This window comes from Sminthopsis crassicaudata, chromosome 4, assembly GCF_048593235.1.
Source record: "Sminthopsis crassicaudata isolate SCR6 chromosome 4, ASM4859323v1, whole genome shotgun sequence".
Taxonomy (NCBI): domain Eukaryota; kingdom Metazoa; phylum Chordata; class Mammalia; order Dasyuromorphia; family Dasyuridae; genus Sminthopsis; species Sminthopsis crassicaudata.
The window spans coordinates 136533967-136561191 of NC_133620.1; positions in this window are offsets into that span (position 1 = coordinate 136533967).

A 27225-nucleotide genomic window follows, 5' to 3' on the forward strand; every position below is an offset into this window, starting at 1 on the left:
TATCAGTAAAATCAAATTATCCTTGAGTATTTTTTATATACCCACAACAGAGTTACAGTTCTCAAGGGTTCTGTGTACCTTTTTCTGTTTCTCTTCAGTCTTGTGGATGTAGATCAAATTTTTTGTTTAAGTCTGGTTTTTTTCTTAGAAACATATAGAATTCCTCTGTTTCATTGAATGACCATCTTCTTCCGTGGAAAAAGATGCTAAACTTAGCTGGGTAGTTCATTCTTGGTTGCAGTCCTTGATCTTTTGCCTTACGGAATATCAGGTTCCAGGCCCTTCTATCTTTTAATGTGGAGGCAGCCAGATCTTGGGTGACCCTTATTGTGGCACCTTGGTATTTAAATTGTTTTTTTCTAGCTGCTTGCAGGATTTTCTCCTTTGTGTGGTAATTCTGCAGCTTAGCCACAATATTCCGTGGTGTTCTTTTTTTAGGGTCTATTTCAGAAGGAGTTCGATGAATTCTTTCCACATCTACTTTCCCTTCTGTTTCTATTATCTCTGGACAGTTCTCTTTGATAATTTCCTGTAAAATAGAATCTAGGCTCTTTTTTTGGTCATAGTTTTCTGGAAGTCCAATAATCCGCAGATTATCTCTCCTAGATCTATTTTCCAGGTCTATAGATTTTCCCAGTAAGTATTTGACGTTGTTCTCCAGCTTCTCATTTTTTTTGTTTTGTTTGACTGATTCTTGGGTTCTCTGTGAATCATTCATTTCTATTTGTTCCATCCTGACTTTTAAGGAGTTATTTTCTTCTTTCACAGTTTTTAGTTCTTTTTGTAAATGCCCAATTTCGTTTTTAAATGAATTATTTTGCTCTATTGAATTTTTTTCCATTTCACTAATTTTTTTTTTTTTGAGAATTATTTTCTTTTTCCAATTCAGAAATTCTATTTTCTTGAGACTTTTTTATCTTTTCCAATTCAGAAATCCTACTTTCCTGTGTTTTTTTAACCTTTTCTAATTCACTAATTTTGTTTCCCTGCATCTCCTGTGAATTCTTTATTTTTTCCAACTCCAATTTCAGGACGTTGTTATTCTCTATCATAACTTCCCTTTCCTTGCCCCATTTTTCTTCGATCTCCCTCAATTTCTTAAGAGCTTCTTCTAGGAGAGAGTTATGTGATGGGGGGCAGGAATCGTTCCCCTTTAGGTTGTTATCTTCTGAATCTTTGCTGTTAACTTCCTCGGGGTTGGGTACCCGCTCTTTCTCTGTATAGAAGGAATCTATAGTTTTTCTAGCTTTTTTGCTCATACTTAAAAAATGTTTTGGGGTCTGTCCCTGGGGTAGGAAATTATTTACTTCTTTACCAGCTTCCTCCCAGACCGGATGGATGCAGCGGCCCCTGCGCCCGCGCTGAGAGCGAGCTCTGGGAGAGAGTTCCCCACCCCCTCCCTGGAAGTGCCTCAGAGGTGATTAGCACTGCTGTGCTTTGAGGGCGTAGAATAGTGAAGACAGCAAGAAGCTCAGCCTATGTGTCCGGGTGGGGAGTGGATGTCTGCAGCAGGTGATGTGAGAAGCCCCTGTGCTCAAACTGGAAGTGTCTGCCAGAAACCGCGGTCCCTAGTTCAAAGGTTCCGCTTCTCTGGGACTTCCTGGAGCTGAGTTCCACTCCCTCCAGCTAAGCTAGGCCGTGTGTGTTGCCTTGGGCCGTATCCACCCACTTGTCAGTCTCTTAACTATTCTCAGGAGGTAGCTGAGGCCACACCCCCTGGTGCCGAGTCTGCTGAGTCACCCCCAGGGTGGGGGAGGGGGGGGAAATCTAATCTGAGTTTTAAAATATTTTGGCTTTCTCTTCTGGACTGCTAAATAATTAGCAGAGAAGAGCTAACAGCCTGTGCCAGATTCCTTTACCTCAGTGGCTTCTCTGATCCCAGAGCCCCTCCCAGCGCAATGGGCGCAGCGTGCCCCTACCCCACCGTCTGTGCTGGTCTTTCTTATTCCTCCCCTGAGAACTGACCTTTCCTGTTGAAACTCCAGATTCTCTTCAGCTGGTAAGTCGTGCTTCCAGTCCTTGTGGTATCTATCAGTCCTGAGCTAATTTTGAGACTTAATTTATCTAATTGGTTGTGAGGGAGTGAGGACGTTCACTGAGTAGTGTGTTTCTTCTCCGCCATCTTGGCTCCGCCTCTGTTCTCCATTTCTATTATAGATTTTCATTCCTTTATTCATGGCATTTACACTTATTTGTCCTTTAATCTCTGCATTCCTTGTAGAATCAAAGATTCTAAAGTACTTATTTCAAATCTCCTCTTTTATACAGTTTCTTTGATATTACTTTTTAGATCTTATTCCCTATTCTCTTTTTTCTGTTGTGTCTAACTCTTGGGAAAAAGAAAAACACAATTGCAACAGGTGAAAGAGAGGATAGAAATATTGTTCTGTTCCACATTGGGGATTTTCTTATTTCCCTAATTAAGCAGTTCATTACTACCCTTGCCCTTGGCATAACCATTCCACCCCCCTTTTCCATGAAATCTTTCTGGGTGCATGACTCCCCCTGTTCTGGATGTCACTTATCCTTAGAATCTCTGATACTCTTTCTTCTTAGGGAGGAAGAATGGTTTTTCTAAGGGCCAAATCCCAGCAGATTATATATTTTTTTAATCTTGCCATCTCCCAGTATAAAATCTCCCCCTTCCATGGAAATATTCCTCAATTATTTACACTCCAAAACTAAAACTTTCCCCTTTTCTCCTCATTTATTCCCTTCCTGCCTATTATCTTGTAGGCACCAGCAGACAGATGAGTAGTGGAGTAGATAGAACACTGGAGTTCAAATTTGGCTTCGAACACTTACTAGTTGTATGATTCTGGACAAGTCACTCAGCCTTTGTCTGCTTTGACTTCCTCATCTCGAAAATAGAGGTAATAAAACCTACTTCATGGGGTTGTTTTGTGAATCAAATTAGATAACATTTATAAAATAGTTAGCATAATATCTAGCACATAGTTATTGCTTTAAAATGTTAGTTTCCCTTTTACTTCATGAGAGACTACTGGAATTATTTTCCTTTCATTGTCAAACTTTGATTTAATTAGGTTATATCACGTTCCACTCTATTCCTCCCCACTTTATGTAACTTCTCATTTTTCAGTTTATCCATTGGCCCAACAAAAAATATAATCCTGATTTACTTGTACACAGGTTTTATGAGATTTATTCCATGATATCTCAGGCCTATTTCTCCACAATGGTTTTTTCCATTTTATTTCTTCTATTATCTACTTGCATACTTTTAGAAATAAATCTCTTAATGGTCTCTGCTGTTGTCGTTAATCCTCAAAAATTGAATGTTGTCCTAGACTGTGTATACCCTTTGATCTACCCATTACGTATCCTAAAGAGATCATAAACAAAAGGAAAAGAGTTCACATGTACAAAAATATTTGTAGCAGGTCTTTTTGTAGTGGCAAAGAACTAGAAATTGAGGACATGTCTATCAATTGGGGGATGGCTGAACAAGTTGTGATATATGAATATAATGAAAACTCTTGTTCTCTAAGTAATGATGAGCAAGCAGATTTCAGGAGAAAAAAATCCTGGAAACACTAATATAAACTTATACTGAGTGAAGTAGAACCAGGAGAACATTGTACACAGTAACAGCAACATTGTGCAATAATCAATTTTGAAAGACTTAGTTCTTCTCATTAATGAAGTGATTCAAGACAATTCCAATAGATATGTGATGGAAAATGTCATCCACTTTTAGAGAAAAACTAAGGAGATTAAATGCAAATTGAAGCATACTATTTTCACTTTTCTCTTGTTTTCTTCATCTCTCTCTAAGCAAGAATTCTGATATAGGTTATACATGTTCATTAATGTTAAACATATTTCCATATTCAGCAGAAGTCAAAGTTTCTAACCTGAAAGCCTCCAAGAAAAAATAGGAATTGGTCTCAGGCCATGGAAGAGCTCAAAAGAATTTTGAAAATCAGGTAAGGGAGGTAGATAAAAATTTGGAAAAAAGAAATGAGTGATGCAAAATGAAATTAAAAAAATAAGGAGAAGAATGCCTTAAAAAACAAAATTGACCAAATGGAAAATGAATTACAAAAGCTCAATGAGGAAAATAATCCCTTAAAATTAGAATTGAGCAAATGGAAGCTAATGGCTTGTATGAAAAATAGAAAAGAATGTCCTAAAAACCAACAGCAACCATTATTTGTAATAGAAGCTGGACACATTCCCAGTAAGATTAGGGGAGAAACAAGGATATCCATTATCATCACATTATTTAACATTGTACCAGAAATGTTGGCTTTAGCAATAAGAAAACAAAAAGAAATTAAAGTAATTAGAATAGGCAATGAGGAAATAAAACTATCACTTCTTGCAGATGATATGATGATATACTTAGGGAATTCTAGAGAACCTTGGGGATTTTTTGGCAGGTAGACTCCCAACTATTTTATTTTGTCTATTGTAATTTTAAATAGAATTTATCTTTCTATCTCTTCTGATGAGCTTTGTGAGTAATATATAGAAATGCTAATATTTTGTACGAGTTTATTTTATATCCTGCAACTTTGCTAAAGCTGTGAATTGTTTTCAATAGGTTTTGGGATAATTTTCTAGGATTCTCTAAAATACCATTGTATCATCTACAAAGGCTGATAGTTTTATTTTCTCATTGCCTATTCTAGTTCCTTTAATTTCTTTTTCTTTTTTTTAATTGCTAACACTAACATTTCTAGTACAAAGTAGAATAACAGTACTGACAAAGGTCATCTTTGTTTCACCCCTGATCATAATGGGAATATGTCCAATTTCTCTCCATTACAAATAATGCTTGTGTAGGTATTAGATAGATATTATTTATTATTTTGAGGAAAGCTCTGTTTATCCCTATGCTCCCTAGTGTTTTTAATAGGAATGGGTGCTGTATTTTGTCAAAAGCTTTTTCTGAATCTATTGAGATTATCATATGATTTCTGTTAATTTTGTTATTAATATTGTAAATTATACCAATAATTTTCCTGATATTAAATCAGCCCTGCAGTCCTGGTATAAATTCCACTTGGTCATAGTGTATTATCCTACTGATAAGTATTTAAAATTTTTGCAGCCATATTCAATAGGGAGAGTGGTCTGTAATTTTCTTTCTCTGTTTTGGCTCTTCCTAGTTTAAGTATCAATGTCATATTTGTTTCATAGAAGGAATCTGGAAGTTCTCCCTTTTTACCAAATTTTCCAAATAGTTAATATAGTATTGGAATTAATTGTTCTTTAAATATTTGGTACAATTCACTTGTGAATCCATCTGGCTCTGGAGATATTTTCTTAAGGAGCACATTAATGAATTGTTCAATTTATTTTTCTAAAATGGTACTATTTAAGTAATTTATTTCCTCTTCTGTTAACCTGGGCAGTTTACATCTTTGAAAATATTAATTTTTTTCAGTTAGATTGTCAGACTTGCTGTGATACAGATAAGTAAAATAACTCCTAATTATTGCTTTAATTTCTTTTTCATTGGTGGTAAGTTCACCCCTTTCATTTTTAATGCTAGTGATTTGGGTTTTTCCCTTTCCTTTCTTTGATCAAATTAACCAAAGGCTTATTTATTTTGTTAGTTTTTCTTCATAGTCTTCATAGTTTTCTTCGTTTCTATGTTATTAGTTTCTTCTTTGAGTTTCAGAATTTCTAATTATCATCAGCATTTTTGCACATTAGTGACAAAGCCCATTAGCAAGAGATAGAAAAAATAATTCTATTTAAAATAACTATAGAAAAAATAAAATACTTAAGAAATCTACTTGCCAAGACAAACCAAAGAATTATGAACATAATTACAAAACATTTTTCATAAATAAAATCAGAACAATGGGAAAAATATCAACTGCTCAATGACCAAGCAAATATAATGAATGACAACTCTGCCTAAATTGATCTACTTTTTCATTGCTATGCCAATCAACCTGCAAAAAATTATTTTATAGAACTAGAAAAATAATAATAATATTTATTTGAAAGAACAAAAAGTCAAGAATATCAAGGGAATTAATGGGGGGGGGGAGGGAATGGTGGCTTAGTGGTACCAAACTTAAAACTTTATTATAAAGCAGCAATAATCAAAACCAATTGGTACTGGCTAAGAAATATAGTGGTAGATCAATGGAATAGATTAGATACAAATGAAACAATAATCAACATCTATGGTAATCTAGTATTTGACAAATCCCCAAACTTCGGCTTCTGAAATAAGAACTCACTATTTGACAAAAAATTGATGAGAAAAGTGCAAAATAATATGTCAGAATCTCAGCATAGATCTACATTTCACACCCAATATCAGAATAAGGTCAAACTGGGTAGATGATTTGGGCATAAAGAATGATCCCACAAAGAAATTAGGAGAGCATTTTTTTTAGGGATAAATTAGGAATAATTTACCTATCAGGATATTTGGAGAAAGGAGGAATTTATGACCAAAGACCAATTAGAGAACAATTATGAGAAGCAAAATGGAAAACTTGGATTACATTAAGTTAAAAAGGTTTTGCACAAACAAAACCAACAGAAACAAGATGAAAAGGGAAATTCGAAGCTTGGAAAATTCCTTAAAACCAGTATTTCTGATAAAGCTCTCTTTTCTAAAATATATAAAAAAAAACTGTGTCAAATTGATAATACAAGTCATTCCCCAATTGATGAATTATCAAAGGATATGACCAGACAATTTTCACCTGATGAAATTGTCATCTATAGTTATATGAAAAAAAAAAAAGGCTCTAAATCACTTTTGATTAGAGAAATGCAAATTAAAACAACTCTGAGGTACAATTGCAACTTCTCGGATTGTCTAAAATGACAGACAAAGATAATGATAAATATTGGAAGAGGGGTGGGAAAACAGGCATACTAATGCATTGTTAGGGGACTTGTGAAATGATCCAACTATTCTTTAGAGCAATCTAGATCTATGCCCAAAGGGTTATAAAACTGTGCATGCCCTTTTACTCAGCAGTGATACTACTGGGTTTGTATATCAAGGAAATCTTAAAGGAGTGGGAAAAGACCCACATGTGCAAAAATGTTTGTAGCAGCTCTTTTTATGGTAACAAGAAATTGGAAAATTAGTAAATGTCCATGAGTTGGGGAATTGCTGAATAAGTTGTGGTACATGAAAATAACAGAATATTATTGTTATATAGAAAAAAATGATGAACAAGATGATTTTTACAAAGGCCTGGAAAAATCTTCATGAACTGATCCTGAGAGAAACAAGCAGAACTACAAATACATTGTACACAATAACAGCAAGAATGTGCGATGATCAACCATAAAAGACTTGGTTCTTCTTAGTGGTTCAGTGATCCAAAACAATCCCAATAGAGTTTGAAAAGAAAACTCCATCTGCATCCAGAAAAAGAACTAAAGAGATTGAATATAAATTAACACTTGCTACATTCACTCCTTTATTTTTTTTTAAATCTCTCCCATAATTTTCCCTTTTGCTCTGATTTTTCTCTCCCAATAGGATTCATAATGTGTATTAAAAATAAATAAATTTACTATAAGAAGAAAACAATGTTAAATATCTCATTGGAAAAAAAAATAACTGCCCTGGAAAATAGATCCAAAAGAGATAATTTAAAAACTAATGTACTATCTGAAAGCCATAATCCAAAAAAAAAAAAAAAAAAAAAAAGCCTGGATATCATCTTTCAAGATATCATCTGAAGATGAGGTAGTGAAGCCAAGAAGCTGCTCAAGCTTTCCAAGTTTCTCTTGAAAACACATGAAACCAACTCTCTGAATAGTCTGATGGAATGAAACCACTCTTCAACTCAAGACAGATTATAAGAACTTCAAGAAAAATCAATTTCAGTAGGATGAAAGGAGTAAAAGAAAGGCCCATCTCAGGCAGTATGCAGGAAAGCCAGTGAGAGGATTTTAATCACAGCAGATCAGCAACTGCAACCCTCAATCCTGCCTCAGTTGTAAAGCAGAATAGTGGGGCAGCCTTCCAATCCCAGCATAGAAAGCAAATTGCCAGCCTTGGAAACCAGGTTGTCTCCTGGAGAAAGCAAGAAGAGCTACCTCTTGCTGTAAGCAAGGCATGAAACATGAGGGGCCCCTGTACTCAAAGCCAAAGCTCAGAGCTGCACAAGAATCTTAGGATTACACCCCTGGTACTCCAGGAGTGGAACTCAATCTTTAAAGTTATAAAAAAGGGAAAAAAAGAAAGAAAATGAACAAGAAACAGAAAAGAACCTTAACCATAGAAGGCTAGCTATTATAACAGGGAATATCAAAGCACCAAGTCAGAGGACAACAAACTTCCCACATAGGAAATCTCAAAGGGTGATACAAATTGGTCTTAAGCCAAAGAGACTTCCTAAAAGTGTTCATAAAATATTTTAAAAGGCAAATAAAAGAGGTAGAAGAAAAATTAGGGGAAAAAAAAAAAAGAAATGAGAGGTATGCAAGAGAGAGTCAACAGCTTGGAAAAAAGAAGGAAAAAAATTGAAGAAAACAATTCCTTTAAAAATACAATTGGCCAAATGTAAAAAAGTCCAGTAAGGAAAACAACACCTTGAAAAGTAAAATTAATCAAATAGAAAAGGAAATATAAAAGCTAACTGGAAAAAAATCATATATTAAGAACTAGAAATGGGCAAATGGAAGCTAATGATTCTAGGAGACATCAAGAATCAGGGAAACTAACTAAAAAGAATGAAAAAAATTGAAGAAAATGTAAAATCTCATTGAAAAAATAGCAGACCTGGAAAATAGATCCAAAATGGGAAATTTAAAAAAAATATTAGTCTACCTGAAGGATATGATCAAAGCACGATCTTGGATAGTATTTTTCAAGACATCATTAAAGAATATTATCCTGATATACTAGAACCAGAAGGCAAAATAGTCATTGAAAGAATCCATTAATCACATCCTGAATGAGATCACACAATGAAAACCTCAAAGAACATTATTGCAAAATTCTAGAAATATAATCTCAAGGAAAATATGATGCAAGCTACCAGAAAACAACAACAACAACAACAACAATAATTCAAGTTTTGAGGAGCCACAGTCATAATTACCTAGCATCTGGCAGCTTCTACAATAAAGGCTAGGAAGGCCTGGAATACCATATTCTGAAAAGCAAATGACCTGGCATTACAACTAAGAACCAACTATCAGAGAGATTGAGCATAATATTTTAGGGGAGGAGAGATGGCTCTTCAATGAAGTAAGGGACTTTTAATCATTTCTATTGAAAAGACCAGAACTAAACAGAGATTTTGATCTTCAAACACAGGACTCAAGAGAAACATAGAAAGATAAAGAAGGGAAAAAAAAAAAAAAAAAAAAACATTATGTAAGGGTTAAATTGCTTATATTCCTAAATGGGAAAACCTTGAGAATAGTATATTTTATTGAGGAGTTGGAGGGAGCATAGGTAGACATAGGGTGTGGGTATAAATTAATTCTGATATGATGAAATTGAAGAAAAGGCATTAAGGGGTGGAGAAAAGATTATACTGGGAGAAAAGGAAAGTGGAGGTAAAATGGGACAAATAAGATTACATGAAGAGGCGCAAAAGACCTATTACAATACTGGGAAGGAAGGGAGGGAGATGAGCATTGTCTAAAGCTTAATCTTATCAGTCTTGGCTCAAAAAGGGAATAACATATTCATTCAGATGGGTGTAAAAATTTATCTAATCCTATAAGGAAGTACGTCTGGAAAGAAAAGGGAAGGGTTAGTAGAAGACACATTAAGAGAAAGGGGTAAGAGAAGAAAGGAAGAGTGATAAAAAAGAGATCAAGTTCAGGGAGGGGTGGATGAGAAACAAAACACTACTACATAGGAAGAGAGTGGAAAGAGAGAACAAAAATATATACAGAGGAGAAAATAAGGAACAGAATTTATTATGCTTCAGCCAAAGCAAAAAAAGGAAGGGTAGCAATTCTGATTTCAGAATTCTGATCGCAGATAAAGCAAAAGCAAAGACAAATCAATTTAAAAGAGATAAGAAAGAAAACTACATGTTGTGAATGGATGCCACAAATAATGAAGTATTATAGATACTAAACATATATGCATCAAGTGTTACAGCATCCAAATTCTTAAAGAAAAAGTTAAGCCAGGAAGAAATAGAGTTAAACAATACTAGTGGGGGACCTCAAACTACTCCTCTCAGAATTAAAATTTTAGCCACAAAATAAAAAGAAAGAAACTAGAGAGGTTAATAGAATCTTAAAACAAACAAACAAACAAACAAAAAAAAAAAAACCTTAGATATTTTAGACCTCTGGAGAAAATTAAATTGAATAGAAATGAATATAACTGTTTCTTAGCTATATATGATGCCCACACAGAAATTGGATATACATTAGGTCATAAAAATCTCACAATCAAATTTATAAAGGCAGAAATTGATTAATTGCTTTTTCTATTTCTTTTTCTAAAATGGGATTATTTAAATAATTTATTTCTTCTTCTGTTAATATTGGCAATATTTTTGTAGGTATTTCTCCACTTCACTTAGAAAGTGAACTTCTATTCTCCCTTCTATTAATCTATCTCTTTCCTTTTCCCCTTCCCCTCTTACTTCCCTATAGAGTGAGACAAGCTTCTCTGTGAAGCTAAATGTGTCTGATATTCTCTCTTTGAGCCAAATCTGATAAGAGTAAGATATACACAATGCTCATTCCCCTCCCCTTTCCTTCAATTGCAATAGGTCTTTTTTGCCTCTTCATGAGATGTAATTTACCCCATTTTAATTCCATTTTCCACTTCTTCCAATAGAATCACCTTTCTTCTTCTAGTTTCTTTTTAAAATTATCACATTAAAATCAAATTATACCTGCACCCTAAGTATACTCATAACAGAGGTATAGATCTCAAGAGTTAAACAAATCATCTTCCTATGTAGGGATATACATTTTTTTAACTTTTAAAAGAAAGTTATTTTTTTTTCTTTCCCTTTTCCTTTTTATGCTTCTCTTGAGTTCTGTATTAGAAAATCAAATTTTCTACTCAGCTCTGATCTTTTCATCAGAAATAGATGAAATTCACCTGTTTCAGTGAATGTCCGTCTTTTCCCCTAAAATATAATGCTCAGTTTTCCTGGATAGTTTATTCTCGGCTGCAATCCAAGTTCCTTTGCTTTTTGAAATAATCAGATTTTATGCTCTTCAATCTTTAAAAGTGGAAGCTACTAGGTCCTAGGTAATCTTACTTGTAGCACCTCATTATTTGAATCGATTCCTTCTGGCTGCTTGTAATATTTTCTCCTTGATTTGATAATTCTGAAATTTAGCTACAATGTTTCTTGGAATTTTCATTTTGGGGTCTCTTTTGGGAAGTGATTAGTGAATTCTTTCAATGGATATTTTACTCTCTAGTTGTAGGACATTCAGGAAGCTTTTCTTGATGATTTCTTGAAAGATGATGTCTAGTCTCTTTTTTTCATCATAGTTTTCAGGAAGTCCAATAATTCTTAGACTTTGCTTTCTCAATCTATTTTCCAAGTCAGTTGTTTTTCCAATAAGGTACTTTACATTTTTGTCTATTTTTTCATTTTTTTGGTTTTATTTGACTCTCATTAAATGATTTACTTCCATTTGTTCAATTCATTTTTAGTGAATTTTTTCTTTAGTTAGCTTTTTTTTAATCTCCTTTTGCATTTAGCTAATTGAGGTGTTCTGTTCATTGCATTTTTTTTTCCATGTCACAAATTCTGTTTTTCAATGAATTGGTTTCTCTTTCTTATCTGTTTTGTAAGGAGTTATATGCTTTTTCCATTGTATCAAATCTATTTTGTAGGAGTTATATGGTTTCCCAATTTCATTTAAGGCATTTTCTTCAGAAAATTTCTGTTTTTCCTTTTCCATACCTTCTTGCAAAGATCTCATTTCCTTTCCCCATTTTTCTTTTAACTTTCTTTTAAGATGCTTTTTGAATTCTTTCAAGAGAGCCTTATGAAATGGTGACCAACTCATATCTCCCTTTGGGACTTTATCTGGAGCTGATTTGCCTTTAGGATCTTCAGCTTTTGCAGTTTATTCTTCTCTTTCTCCATAAAAGCTGTCTATGGTCAGAGTTCTTTTTGCTTTTTTGCTCATTTCTTTAAGGATTGAGGTTTGCTCTTAAGGCAAAGAATGAAAGCCACTTTAGTTTGTCCTGGGGCCAATGTTGCTGATTGACATTTGGAGCTGGGGTAGGCATGGCCAGCTCCTACATTAATCTGGAATTCAGTGGCTCACAAAGTTTGCCTTTTGTATTTGGCTTTGGGCATCTCACGGAAAATCAGCTTGAACCACTGGAATGTCACCAGGACAAAGTAGCCTAAACTTCTTGCAGTAGATTTCCCATGAAATGATACCACAATGCCTTGGATACCTACCCCTGCTCCTTGTCCCAGGCTCCATGACCCTGCTGTCTGGACTTGGTAGCCTCTCCCCCCCATCTAATTGAAATAGACCTTTTCTGAAATAACTTTTTCTGGAAATTTGTTGTTGGAAATTTGTTTGTAATATTTGTGTAATCTCTCACTCCAAAACCAGTTCAGAGGCTTAATCTGCTGTTGATTTGAGGCAAGCTGAAGGAGTTCAGATAGAGGTGTGTCTACTCTTCACAATCTTGGGTCCCTACAAAAAAATTAAATAAAATATTAGAGAAGTTACAACAATTTATTAGTAGGATAATAAACTATGATTAAATAGAATTTATACCCAGAATGCAGTGTTGGTTCAATATCAGAAAGATTATTGGCATAATTGACCATATCAATAATAAAACAAACAAATCATATGATAATCTCAATAGATGCTGAAAGAGCTGTTGACAAAATACAGCACCCATTCCTATTAAAAATACTAGAGAGCATAAGAAGAATTGGAGTTTTCCCTAAAATGATAAACAGTATCTACCTAAAACCACCAGAAGAAGCTAGACACATTCCCAGAAAGATCAGAGGCAAAACAAAGATGCTATTATTTAATATAATACTAGAGATGTTGACTCTAGAAATAAGAAAAAGTAAATTAAAGGTATTAAGAGTAGGCAATGAGGAGAGAAAACTATCAATCTTTACAGATGATATGATGGTATAGTTAGAGAATCCCAGACAATCATCCAAAAATTTATTTGATATAATTAACATCTTTAGAAAAGTTACAGGATATAAAATTAACTCACAAAAATCAGCAGCATTTCTATATATTATAAATGAAACCCAGCAGCAAGAGATAGAGAAATTCCATTTAAAATAACTGTAGATAAAATAAAATATTTGGATGTCTACCTGCCAAGACTAACCCAGGAACTATATGAAAACAATTAATCAAAGCTTTGCATACAAATAAAATCAGATCTAAATAATTGGGAAAATATCAATTTTTCATTGATAGGATGAGTTAATATAATAAAAATGACAATTCTACCTGCTTGTTCAATGCCATACCAATCAAACTCCCTTAAAAATTATTTTTAGAAGTAGGAAAAAATTAACAAAATTCACCTGAAAAAAGAAAAGGTCAAGAAAATCAAGGGGATTAATGGTGGCCTAACTATACCAGACCCAAAATTCTATTACAAAGCAGTAGTCATCAAAACCATATGGTACTGGCTAAGAAATAGAGTGGTTGATTAGTGGAATAATTTACATACACAATTATATCAATTGTGTATAATCATTGACTACTAATCTAGTGTTTAATAATTCTTCACACTCCTGCTTTTGGGATAAAATAATCATTATTTCAAAAAAATTTTCTGGGAAAACTGGAAAATAATATGCCAAAAACCCAACATAGAATTACATCTCATACCTCATACCAAAATAAGGTCAAACTGGGCATGTGATTTAGGCATAAACAGGGATAGTATAAGCAAAGTAGGAGAGCAAAGAGATAGTTTAGCTATCAGATCTTTCAAAAAGAGAGGAATTTATAGCCAAAAAATAACTGGAGAACATCATGAAATACAAAATGGACAACTTCGATTATATTAAATTAAAAATGTTTTGTACACATAAAACCAACATGGCCAAAATTAACTGGGTGGGTGGGGAGAGAAAGGGATTTATAGCCAGTGTTTCTGATAAAGGCCTCAATTCCAAAAAAAAAAACCAAAAAAAAAAAACCTGTGCCAAGTTTGTAAGAATACAACTCATTCCCCCACTGATAAATGTAAACAGGATATAAACAGAAATTTTTGGATAAAGAAATTAAATCCATATATAATCATATGAAAAAATACTCAGAATCATTATTGATTAGACGAGTGCAAATTAAGACAAATCTGAGGTACTACTTCACACCTCTGAGATTGGCTAAGATGACAGGAAAAGATAATGATAAATCTTGAAGGGATATGGGAAGACTGGAATAGTAATATTGCTCATGGAATTGTGAAATGATTTTTCTGGAGATCAGTTTGGAACTATACTCAAAGGGCTATCAAAATGTTCATCCCCTTTGATCCAGCAATGCCACTATTGAGTCTATATCCCAAAGAAATAGAAAAAGATGGAAAAGGATCCATATGTGCAAAAAATTTTGTAGCAGCTCTTTTTTGTGGTGGCAAAGAATTAGAAAATGAATAAATGCCCATTGATTGGGGAATGGCCGAATAAGTAATTTTATATGAAAGTAATGAAATATTATTGTTCTATCAAAAATGGCGGCTGATTTTTAAAAGGTCTGGGAAAATTTATATGAATCAATGCTGAGCAAAATAAGCTGAACCAGGAATATACTGTATACAATAACAGCAAGAATGTATGATGAAAATCTCTACTGTCCTTTATCCTATGAAGAGAAAATCTCTACTTCAGAATTAGTAATCATATTTAATTCACAGCGAGTCAATAAGCTTCAGGTTGCATTACCAGCTTATAAAAGATATTCCATAAAATGCCTAAGCAAACAAATCAAAAATTCCTAATAATGTCACATTTCTCCAAAATTATCCTATTTTCAGATGACTATGCTCTTTAAATTTAGTATTGGAGGCAAAGTAAGTCAAAACAATGTGGAAGAGATTAGTCTAAATATTTATAGAGGAAAAAATAAATGAGTGAAATATTTGTAGTACCCAGATTCCAACATGCAACTGTACAAGAAAAATCACCAAATCATTCTATGTATGTTTATATTTGTATATTAGTATGTACATACATGCCTTTATACATTGACTATAGAACTGAGCATGATTCAGCTCTATTAAATTTAGTAAAATATGTGTTGTTTTAAAAGATTTAAATTGTACAACTCTGCAATATCCCATAGGTTCTCTCAGTTATATTAAATGATTGAAATTTCATGGAACACTATATTTTCAGAATTAAAAATAAATATACTCAAAATGTAAATGGAAAGATTTATGGCTTATGTAAACAGACTGCATGATTATGTTCCCAGTAATTACTTATATTCAAAAACTCCTAAATATTATCAAGGAAATAAAGCATTACTAGGAAAGTGTTTGGCTATATATTGAGAATATAAGATAACATATTCCAAATATTATATTAGGCATGCTATAATAAAATAAAATAAAAATAAAAACCAAGAGATTTGCTTCTAATATTTTGTGTAAATTCCCTAAGTATATATAGATATTGTTTTTGATATATGATATATATGTATATATATATATATATATATAACATATATATATATATATGATAATGAAAAGGTATGGAATAGAGGTTATTTACATTGGTGGAGGGTGTGCTCACATGGATGACATATTATACTCTGCAATGAAAATAATCTTAAATGTAGTCCCAATTTGAATTGTTCTTTAACAGAAAGTTCCTCTAGAAATCAGTGCCCTTTTATTAAATCTTAGTTCAGGCATTTATTCCCATGAATAGCACTTGCTTTAGACCCTTCTTCAACTTGCATACATGCTAATGGTTGGATGCCTAGGTGGTGGTTTCTACCTTAAGTTCTAGAGGAATCCTAAAGATATGCACATTTACACCTCTATCTCATTAGAGAAATTCTCTTTTCCCCCTCCCTAAGAGCTTCTTCTCTAGGACCAGATTTGTCTAATGATTTCTTTTCTAGCTCTAGACTAAGTGTGACTAGAATTGTATAACTTCATTTTTAAAAATCAGATAGATGTATGGCCAAATATTTTTATCAAATAGGTTTGCTTATTTCCAATTCAGTCAGAGAGATATTGTCTCTAAAAGGGATAATGGGGTTAACATAATAAGAATCCATCATGTGTAATTATATCTATCTATGTAGCTAGCATTTATATAATGCTTTAAGGCTTGGAAAATGCCCTATAAATATATTTTTTTTTAATTTCATCCTCAAAACAAGCATTAGATGTAGGGACTGTTGTTATACTGATTTTATTATGAGTAAACTGAAACAGAATGAGGTGAAGTGATCTGCCCAATGTCCTAAGGATACTAAGTTTCTGGAGTTGGATTTTATCTCAGGTCTTCCTGATTCTTGTCCAGTTCTTTATCTACTATCCCCCCCCCCCCCCCAAGCTATCTCTCCTGCAAGTACATCAACTCAGCTCAGGAGAGGAATCAATATTTTCTTGATATTGCCACGATGACTTCATATATAAGCTATATTTGAATAATGGTCCCCATATTTTTTAATTCTAATCTTGTTCATTTTTAAAACTTAAAACCTACCTAATACTGTTTTAAGCAAAAGGAATGAAAGATGAAGTTCAAGCCCTCGAAGATCTTATTGTAGAAAGCAAGACATATGCAACATGGATGGCTAAAGAAGTATGCAGTACAGCAGATAATTAAGTGTCACAATGTGTGGCTCAGACCATATAAAAATTTAACTGAAAAGAAAAATTAAACTTAATAAATTGCTACCAGCTAGTATTCACCTTTGTGACATTTCTGAGGTGGGAGATCTGGAGGTTTCTGAGAATTTGGGGTCATTTGCCTTCTTGTATCTGCTTCTCAGAAAGGGCTGCTTATTGTTATCCAACCTGTCTGCTCTACCCAATCCTTTGTTATATGTTGGCTTTACCTGATATCACTCTGTTTTATGAGCAATCTCATTTAAGCCCCAAGCATTCTTGGTGTGCTCAGGGTTTTGAGTTTTTATCAGTTTTATGTGATGAGCAAATTCTAAGGCACTTTTTAAAGGAAGGCCTTTCTTCACTCAGATTTATATCTCTTATTGCTATCACAAGCTGGTCCCTGATAGGGTTTGCCTAGCTTAAATTTATAGGGTTCAGATTTAGAAAGGGGGAAATATGTCTGATTCTTTTTTTGCTTCTAACAATGCATGGGCAAATACAGAAGCAGTCAATTTTTGTCCACTATTCCCAAATATCAACTTCAGTGATATTCAAACCAGACTTTTCCATTCTTCTTTTCCTAGTGGAAATGTTTTAAAAGTAGGCTTTTTGTTTATTTACTTTTAGGAATAAAATATTCAGTATCTTTTTATAGGACTTTGCCACAATTATTTTTGTTCTCTTAGCTGAGAAGAACCTTAAAAAGCTTTCCCAAAATGTAAATTCCTTGAAAGCAAGGATCATTTCATCTTTGTCTTCATGTTTCTTGAAACTAGTATAGTGTCAGCCCTATAGTAGTCACTTAATAAATGTTTTTCTAACTGAATTGAATGTTTTACTTTTATGTATTCTATCACATATTCTGGACTAGTTATTTGTTTAGAAAATCTCTCAAATTTCATTCTAAAATTTAATATGATGATATCGAATCATCTTTAACATACATTTATTATGTGGCATTTAAACCATTGTTATTGTGGAAAATAACATCTTCATTATTATTTACTTTTGAGAATATAAAATAATTATTTGGCTTTATCATCTGTCACCAATCAGAATGTTGTTGATCCACATATATATTCCTATATAAATCAAAACATCACAATCTCAGAATGAGGTCATATTGAAAGAAAAAATATTTATGTATAAACATTTGACATTAATTATAATGTTGTATTCAGATTCTATATAATCCAAGTTGTAGAAGGAAGGAGCATACAGCCTAAGCCCTACACCATTATATTATTTTATTTATTAACTTCCCATTGACTATAAGCAACTGAGCTAAGAAACCTTTCAATTAATATAGAAATGGCTCAATTTCTCCAGTAATCCTTTGCCATTCATTACAATAAGACTTATATTGGCTATTATGAAACAATTGAATTTTGAGATTGACACTAATTAAAGCAATGTTAGTTGGTCTTCTAAAAATGATGTGATTCTATCAATTTTCTGGTTTCTTTTTCACTATGTCACCATCATCACAATTTATCAATTAGTATATGAATGTATGTATCTGGGACACATATTGTAGATAAGTGCTAAAAGTATACAGAGAAATGGGGGTTAAATTGCACATAAGAAATTATATAGAGCTTTCAATGATCCCAATTTTCTTTTAATGGAAAAATCCTATCCTTCTAACAAAAATATCATTTCAGTAATGACTATGAATCCTAAAACACCTTTATCTTAGAGGACTTAATTAAATTAATTTAAAATTAAAATAATTCAAGTAATAATGGAAAGATATACAAGGTAGGTGAATGCTGGCAACAACACATAACCATGCAGAACAGCATAGGATACTTAAAAGTGTTAAACTTGTATTCCTGAAGACATAAATTGAAATTCTGACATCAGCACTATTTTGGGTAAAACATAAACTCTTCAAGTTTTTATGTAATCATTTTGTCTTAAGTGAGCCTTTACATTTTGTTTAGTAATAAATTGATCCATACTCAGTAGACCCAAAATGTAACTTCTACCTTGCTTCTGTAATCATTTTTGATATGACCTTTTATGTCTAAGTCCGATACATAATATGTAGCTTACTTGGGTATAGAAGATGTCAAGTGTTGTTCTAAACTTCATTAACATCATCTTGCTTTTTCAATTTTCCCAGGGAGTTGTTGAATGGCATATTATTACTAAGAGTTGAGTTCTTTGAATTTATCAAATATTTGTTTTTGTTCTTCTTTATGTTTTATACCTAAACTATTCTATTGATTGACTTAGGTATTTTTTAACTAACCCATTTTGTTGCATTGTTGTATAATTTTGAAATCAGGTATTGCTAAGCTGCTGAAGAAAAGATTCTTCTTCAAATATAGATTAGATTAGATATCCTCTATCATTTTTTTACAATTCAGATTAAGTTCTTCTGCAATCATCCTAAATTATACAGTTCTTGTGAAAAAAATATTTTGGGGCTAGTTTTGGTGAATTACAGATGAGGTAACAGTATGGCATAGCAAAAAATAATCCTAGTATTAAATCAAGTACCATTAAATTAATCACATTCAGTATTCAGAATAATAAAGGTAATAGGACCTCTTTATTCCATCCTGTTTATAGCATATATCTAGAACTTAGTTCTGCCCACTACTTTTTAAGTTTTTTTGTTTGTTTGTTTGTTATTGTTGTTTTGATAAGCAAAATAGTATGGGTAGTATATGGGTAGGTACATGGCATAGTAGAGAGAGTTCTGGGCCTGGAATCAAGAAAACTCATCTTCTTAAGTTTAAATGTGTCTTTAGATACTTGTTAGCTATGTGATCCTGGACAAGTCACTTAATCCTATTTGCCTCTGTTTCTCATTTATAAAATGAGCTGAAGAAAGAAATGACAAACCACTCCAATATTTTTGCCAAAAAAAACAAACAAACAAACAAACAAACCAAAACAAATGGAGTCATGAAGAATCAGGCATGATTGAAAAGCTACTGAACAACAATGTTGAGATAAGAGGAACTGATATTGACAGGTCTCAAGATTGAGTCATATGAGTATTAAAGCAATCACTGATTCATGGCATCTGGAAACAATTCAAGAATTTGTCAAAGAGCAAGAATGTGTATGATTCTATAATAAGACTGCTTTTACAAAGGCATACTCTGTTCATTAGAAATGTACATTCTATTGGAATATTTCAATATGAAAAAATAAATATGTACATGATTAAAAGAAGAAAAGAATAGACAATTATGAAGATCTGAAAAACTTGCTGTGAAATAAAAGATAGCGTATATACTGAGTATCAAAGAAAATTGAGGTCCAAACATACAAAGGTGAGACAAGAGTTTATTCCAAGTATTAATGACTATGCAAAGGAGGGACATGGAATGTAAAGTATGGGAAATAGCAATAAGGCCAATTTGACTGAATTTAGAGCAAATGGGGATTTATATTCCAAGCAAAAGAGGATTTTTAAAAAATTTCTACAAATATGAAATGATTAAAAATTAATAGTCATTGCTGAAAAGAGCAGTCTTATGAGAAAACCATTGATTTCTTTAAAATTAGATTAATTTCTTTAAAAATATTAGAAGAGGAGGGAAGAGGAGTATGTGTATATATCTACATCTGTATACATAAATATATCCTTTCTTAACTATACTTTGTTTGGGTGGCAGGGTGGAGGAGGAAACAAAAGAATAAAGTAAAAAAGGTACTCAACAGAGAACAAAAGAACAATTTACAAGGAAGTAAAGGAAAGATGGATAAGTTATGCATACAATTTCATCTATATATGTGTACATATATAGACATATATATATATACATATATATATATATACTTTCTTGAACTGGTAATTTTTTTGTTTTATAATTTGAATTCTCCCTTATGTTCTATTGGGCACATGACAATATTTTCTTTTGCTTTATTTTCTTTTGGTTTGTATTTTCTGCTATTTCCACCCCCCCACCCCCCACCCCTGAGGCTGGGGTTAAGTGACTTGCCCAGAGTCACACAGCTAGGAAGTATTAAGTGTCTGAGACCAGATTTGAACCGGGTCCTCTGGAATTCAGAGCTGGTGCTGTATCCACTGTGCCACCTAGCTGCCCCTATTTTCTGCTATTTAAAAAAATATTGAAAACTCCTATATAGAAGAGAGACTAGACCAGTTCTGGCTTGGACCTCAAAGGAAGAATTAGGAGCAATAAGTGAAAATTGTAGCCAGGTAGATTTCAAATCAACATAACTTTCTGATAAAGTTGTCCAAAAAGAGAAATGTATTTCCTTGAGAGGTAATGAGCTCCCACCTTACTGAAAATGTTCAGAAGAAACTGAATGACTACTTGTTGGGTAGGGTTTTTTTCCCCAAGGGATTCCAGACAGCATAGGATTTTTTTTACAAAACTGATATTCTATGACTTTGTAAGTGATAGATAATGGATAGAAGTATAGAAGTATAACAATGAGAAAATGGTGGGTGTCTCAAATAGGCAGGTAGTCTTCAATCTGGCAGCAAACAAAAAGTAGTGCTCATGATAGGTACACATTTGCCATTAAAAGGAGCTGACAACAGATACCAGAGACCTAGATGAGTCATAGTTATAGTTTCATAGTCATAGTTAAGGGATTTTGATTCATTAGTGAAATCAGAACCAAGCTTCATTCCCAGAACTCTCTAAGTTCTATCATCATATCAAACCCAGTTTGTCTAAAACTGGGCTCATCATCTTCAACCCCAAACTAGTTTCACTGCTGACATTTCCTGTCTCTTTCAATGATGCCATTGTCAAATTAGTCCTAAAAAAATTCCTTTAAAATTCCATTGAACAAAAATAGTTTCTATTCTTGAGAAGCAGACCTTAAATTGGGAGTATATATCATATAAATAAATAAGTGAAAATCTGATTATGGGAGAAGAGAATGATCATTTAAAATCAGGGAATTCAGAAAAGCCTTCCTGCAGGAGACAGTACATGAGTTGAGCCTTGAAGTAAGCAGGTTTTCTGACAGGTGGAACATTTCCTGAGGAATGCAGTGAACTGCAGTGGAAATTATACTAGATATAGAGCCAGAAGACCTGCATTAGATTCTTTACTCTATTGGTTTGAATTATATGATTTTCATCAAATCATCTAACTTTTCTGGGTTTCAGTTTCTTCATATGTAATCTAATGTGTATGGATTCAGTGGTTCTCAAACTTTTTAAATAGGGGGCCAGTTCACTGTCCCTCCCACTGTTGGAGTCCCTCACACTCCATTTCTGCCGCCTCAGCCCAGTGCTAGGAAGTGTGCATCGTTAACGGGAGTTTAGGTCGAAGGTCACTTCGGGTCTGATTTTGCCATAGACAGGCCCCATAAACGTCCTCAGCAGGCCACATTTGGCCCACAGGCTGTAGTTTGAGGACTCCTGGATCATTAAATAATGTCTACAGTCTTTCCTAATCCCAAACCTATGACTCTGTGCAAAGAATTTTGCTAGGTCCTGGGGATATAAGAATGAGATGCTTCAATCTCCTGCTGTCAAGGATTGTACCATTTAATAAAACATTCAATTATTACAAAAATTATGCTATTATGGGGATCAGTTGGATTTCATATATGTAAATTGAGTCATTCTTTTTCTATTGGGTAAGGGGATTGAATTGAATGAAATTCCCTTACAATTATAATTTTTAATGTTTTAAATTTCTTCTAATTCTTAAAAATATATGGTATAAGTCTTCTACATCTAACATACTATAATTTTTGTGTTCTAAAGTCTCTGTTCTAACAGTTAATTTTTTTTCAATTATACCATGTGGAGGTGTCATACTCATGTCCTGTAAGCCACATGCAAAATTCTCCAATGCAGGCCAAACCATATTAAAATATAATTAGGAAATATTTGAAAAAAAATCATGAAAAATACCATAGAATATATAGGTAATGTTAATTTGAAGTTTACAAAGTTAATATGTAGCCCACAGAGATTCATTTTTATTTGAGTCTGACAACAAAGTTGCATGATAGAATATAGCATTACATATGAATTCTCTTAACTAGCAATGGAAAATGATCTCATTGTGCTGGAAAACAAAATAGCATAAACAAACAAACAAAAAAAAAAACTGAAATAGCTCTTCTTATCTATTTTTACAAATATTTTCCATCATTCAATATTATGTACTTTTCTACCACACAACACAATAGCTAGTACATAGTAGACCCTGAATAAATGTTAATTACAAGACCAAAATCAACAATTTTGTTTTATATGAAAAATTATAGCCTTCATTCTCTCCTATTTTCTCCAAAATCTTTGAATGTTTACAATTTCTGTCATAAAACTTAACACTTATTATATACTATGGTATTGCTCAAAAAGAAAGTCTCAGCTCCCTGAGCAGATCACAAGCTCCTTTCAAGATGGGATTATGTCTTCTATTTCCTTGTAATCCTCTCCCCAGAATAATGTGAATTGACCAATTTCCTTAGTTTGATAGTATAAGAAAATTAGAATGGTTCTATTCATGATGGAGATACTCATATTCAAATGGTACCATCACCATCATTATAAAATAAGATTAAGTACATTGTTCTCTCTAAAACTTATTCAAAATCAATGAGAGAAATTTAATGTGAAAATTCTTTTAAAGTCATATTCTAAAACCTACCTATGAAAAATAAATCAACATCTAGAAGTCTCTCGATTATTTTTTGGAAATCCCATTTATCCTCACATATTTTCCACTTTTTTGACTCAATTCTGTGTATATTTTACAATAGCATTATAGGTGTATGGCTTAAAGTGGTAAGACTTACTATATAATTAAGCATCAGAATATTTTCTATATTTACTATCTAATATTCCCATATTCCAATTAGACTCTAGTTTTAAACATGTAGGTATTCCTTCCAAAGACACAGATCATAAATCATTTATGCTTTCCCATCCAATGCAACTCTTGTTCATGCTATCTCATTAATCCAACAAATGGAATCTACCCAGCATGCGTGGGACCTTTCTTTCCTCTTGACATTGTATGGACATCAACTGGACGCATTTCTTGCACTCACTACCAAAAAATCCAAACTCCCCCTGCCCCAGATATAGTCCTGTGATAATAGTTTTTGATTGTACCCAAGACATAATTAATTCCTCATTTAGAGTTATTTCATATCCCCTATTACCAAAGCATTTATATTTTTAATATGCTCTTTATGTATAGTTTATTAAAAGTGCATTTAGAGCTCTACCCCTCTATCAGTAAGAAAATAAGACCTTTTTTCTTTGTTAATGTAAGCTAAAATGTAGCAAGAAAATGCTTTTTGAGGTTCCTTTTGGCAACCCCAAAATGTTAATTATATTAAAAAAAAAACTTTGTTAAATGGGATTCTTTGTCACAGAGGCTAATAAAAGTATCATGATCCCATTAGTATCCAGGGAACTTTGTGCTGAAATGCTTCTGATAAAGCTGTTGGTCCTGCTTTATCAGTAAAGCATCTTAGTTATCCAGTTAAATGGGACTTCTTTCCTCTACTCAAACAGGCACTTTAGGGATTTTAATACATTTGCCAGTGGCTGACTAGCTTTATGGGATTTATGCATCAGTGCAACTACAAAATCAAATTTCAGCTCTGAATATGTGTAAAGTTCTTAATAAAATTAGTTTCTTCATCCTCTTCTCCCCTCCCCCAATTCTTGAGATTTTGGTCTTCAGTGATTAGCATTTAGAGAATCGTTTTGCTTTCAGATTCATTTGCACAGAAACGGAAAGTAATCATATCTTGCAGTTGCAACATTGGATGCAGTGACATTCTAGAGATGTCAATTAAATAGATGTAAAATTTAGCAACCAATCTCTGTATTTATGATGTAAATTATTAAGCCAGAGTATCAAAGTACATAGCTCAAGGAAGTCAGTGTTTAAAGTGTTCATCAGCTTCTATGAATCTTTTAGCAGGTTGAAACAGCTGTCTACACATTTCTATTTGTTCTCTGTATCCTACACACTTTTAAAGGAAATGGATGTCCATAATAACCTCTGCTTCAAAGTTGAGATGTTAATCATTATATGCTTTCCCATATGGTAGTTCTGTCCAATTTATATCTTTCTTTGTGCTTCATAATAATTTTCTTTCTTTCCTTTTAATAATACTTTAAATTTTATTTTAATATGAAGGATGGTTCCATACTCCAAAGATCGATAAGTAGGACAGAGGGTGAGATTCTAGCTATGCTTTTGAAATAGCTATCTTCTTAGGTATTCTAACATCTGGATTTAACAGGAAGAAAATAATGTCCTCACAGTATGACTATTGTTGTAGAGAACTGCATAAAGAAGGCAATAGCTCTTTCCATACTAAAAGACTCTCTGAGCACAGGGAAGGTCACAAGAATCACCAATGCAGGTTATCATAACCAAAATGATCCGCAGAATAATGGATCTTCTTTGGAGCTTTATAACTCTGTGTAGGCTGAAATTGGTATATTATAGGATTTTTGGTCCTCAGAGTAAATATTAACATAATGTTTAATGATCTAGCCCATCATAAGTCATATGAAAACTGTGCTTGACTTGGGTAGTTGTTGGTACGCACAGTTAAAAAAAAAAAAAACAAAAAAACAAAACCTTTCATCTTCTATGTGTTCTGAATAGGAGAGTTATTTCATAGAGTTCTACTGATCTTTATGCAAATCTGTGGTTTAGAGGTAATCAGAGATTGATTAATAGAATCATAATAATGATAATAGAAGACCAGAATAACAGAGGCAGAAACAAATGATGCAAGGAGAAAGTTGGCACACAAACTAGTTCTGGATTCCCATCTAAATTATAAATTTCTGAAACCCTACCTTTATTCACCAGTGGAAAGAGAAAACCTGACTGGACACAGCAGTCATCATAAACAGAACAGAATGATCAATTAAAGTTAACAACATGAAATTTAACAAGGATAAATGTAAAGTCTGGCACTTGGTTTCTACAGAAAAAATTATAAATATAAAATGGTAGTTAACTGTCATAAAAGCTACCAATGTAAAAAGGACCTTGGAATTTCAGTTGACTATAAGTACAGTGTGAATCAAAATTGTGAAATAGATGCTAAAATAGTTTATTCAGTCTTAGGACATTCATAAACTAAAGTATATCCAAAGAAAGGGGATTCAGATGCTAAGGGAACTGTAAGAATCAGTTGATATACCAAAAATGTTATCAATGTTTAGTCACAAAAAGAAAAGATTATGGAACACATGATAATTGTCTTTAAATATACAAAGGGCTGTCACAGGAAGGAAGTGTTAGATTTGTTTAAGTTAACCCTAGAAGCAACAGATAGAAATAACATGATATTAGATTATGACTTGGTATTAGGTGATGATGATGATAATGATGATATAATCATTAGATAAAGGAAAGTCTTCCCAAAATAGAATGAGAAAGAGGGCAAATGAAATTCTCTCATGGAGATTTTTCTATTGGGTAGTAAATAAACTTTTTACTTGTTAAGAATGTGAGAGTTCTATTAAGGTTAGGTTAGGACGAAATGGTGTCTGAGGTTCTTTCCAACCCTTAGATTCTTTCAAACCGTTGTGGCTTTAAAGGAGCAAGTCACTTAGCTGATCTGATTATTAAGTTGCTCACATGTAAAATAGGAGAGTTTGAGGTAAATTATTTGTCTTATGAGAGTAACATAAGTGCAAAAGGAACACATTAAATGCTTTAATCCTTAAAAAGAAAAAATGCAAAAGATGGGTACAAGTTAAGGTAACAAAGAATGAATAAGTGTGACACCATCTTGTAATAACAGAAAAGCTCAGAAGGATGTAAAGGAAATTAAGACCAAAAAATAAATAGTATCTTTATTTAGTATGTATGGATGAATTGAAGAAATATAACCACAGCAAGAAGGTGGAATTCTTCAAATCTCATTTTGTTTCTGTTTTCTCTGTAAGGTAATATTTGCATTGGAAATAACAGAACAAAAGAGAGGATTCAGGAAAGATGATGAACTAGGTAAAAATACTTTCAGCTCTCCAAATTTTTTTCACAAAAAAAGACCGTACATTACCTCTGAGCAGCAGAGGGGGATCTGATGGCCGAATATGAGAAAATTAAAGAACTTTCCATTGTGAAGGGATGCCAAGCAGAACTGTGCTGACTAGATACATCTTATATTATGGCTATGGGAAGAAGCTTGCACATATCTGGTGACATCCATTTGTAGGGACCTGTTGATTGTGGGTACTTGCAGAAAAGCAGAGTCCCTGATTTCAGTTCCAGGGTAGAGAAGACATCTGTAGCTTGTAGCTACCAAAGGGACTACAGGGGAAAGAATCATTTGCAGAATAGTGTGAGTAGAGGCCCTAGACAAACTTTAGATGGACATGAAATTTGAAGTATTATTTCCCTTCTCTTGAGACTATAACTTGATTTTACTAATAGCTGCTAAAAACAAAATAAATGAATGAGTAAGAAAAGGAGAAATGATCCAACCACATATACTTATGG